Source organism: Nematolebias whitei, chromosome 12 (genome assembly GCF_014905685.2).
Source record: "Nematolebias whitei isolate Nwh7 chromosome 12, NemWhi1, whole genome shotgun sequence".
Classification (NCBI taxonomy): Eukaryota; Metazoa; Chordata; class Actinopteri; order Cyprinodontiformes; family Rivulidae; genus Nematolebias; species Nematolebias whitei.
The window spans coordinates 11856363-11857852 of record NC_056509.1 but is presented as its reverse complement, the minus strand read 5'-3'; positions in this window follow the sequence as shown (position 1 = coordinate 11857852).

The window sequence follows — 1490 nt, the reverse complement described above, 5'->3', positions numbered from 1 at the left end:
AGCTTTGAATGGCCTTGCACCACCTTATATTTCAGAACTTTTGAAAGTCCACCAGCCCAGCAGAGCTTTACGGTCTGCTGGTCAAAATCTGCTGGTGGTGCCATGCTCAAGGTGCAAACAATGGGGGGACCGGTCCTTTTCTGTTGCAGGCCCAACAGCCTGGAATACTCTTCCCTATGAGCTGCGTGCCATCTCTGATCTGGTTCTGTTCAAAGCCAAACTGAAAACATACTTATTTAAAAGGGCTTTTAATGTTTAACTTTTAGTAGTTTAGTATTTACTATTTATTTATTTTTTTATTTTATCTCTTTTACCTTCTTTTATTCTCGCTGTGTTTTTTAATTTGCACTGATGTATTGTGTCCTGTTTTTAATCTTGTTTTGTCTTGTGAAGCACCTTGGTCAATGCAAGGCGTTGTTGGAGGGTGCTATAGAAATAAAGTTTATTATTATTATTATTATTGTTATCCTCCCCCTCTTTTTCCGCAAGGCCGTTCTGTCTCAAATTCCATCTTCTTTTGTATCGAGCTTGTTCCATCACAGACTCCTTCAGCTGTTTGTTTTCTTTTTCAAGCTCCCTGACTTTTTCCTGCAGCCCCTTGATGCTCTCTTTGTTCACATTAATAGTAGCATCATTCTCCTCAATCTTTCTCTCGTACTTCAGCAGAAGTTCAGTTTGTGCATCCACCTTTCTCATCAGGGAACTCACTGTTGATGTCAGTGAATTCACAGCTTCTAGAATAGTCTTGAGGTCGCACTCATGCTGAGGGTCGTCGTTGCCTTTCTTCTGCTTTTTAGAGTTGGGAGGTTTAGTTGGAGTGTGTTCCTGTTTGATCTTTTCCGTCTTAGACATATGTTCATCAGCTCCAACTTCTGTATTATTGCAGTCTCCATCTTCACTCACACTGGGAAGAGCGACCAGGCCGTAGTCATGTTCGTCCATTGTAGCTAACTTTTCGTCCACGTGTTAGCCCGTTCAAGAAAAGACACTTGTAAAGTTTATATTTCGCTACAAAAAATTAACCAGACTTCTCAGAAGCTGTCAATTAACTCGCTGCGTGTAGCAAAAGTACACGACATTACATTCAAGGACTGTACACAAACTATTTACACCGGAGCCTGCAAGCTGCGACTGCTCACTCTGTCATCTTGAATTCCTCCTCCGGAAGAAGAACTTCTTCTTCAGTGTTTTTTTTAAGGAGCGATTACCACTCTGCACATGTCAGTACTTCAACGCAGAATAAACGCTCGCTGCATGTAAAAGCTCATCGTGAATGGATTGTGCACATGTGAACGCTACATTCAAAAAATTTAATCTGAAAACATTTCAGACCGGTCAAAGAATTTTGCGCATGTAAACATAGTCTGAGGCCTGCCAACAGGATCTGTCTCATTATAGCACCTTCTTGATGTGTTTCAAACCAGTCTGCTGTGGAGTTCACAGAAACTGTCTTTACACATGCAGAAAGGACCATCAGTCTAAAACAATCA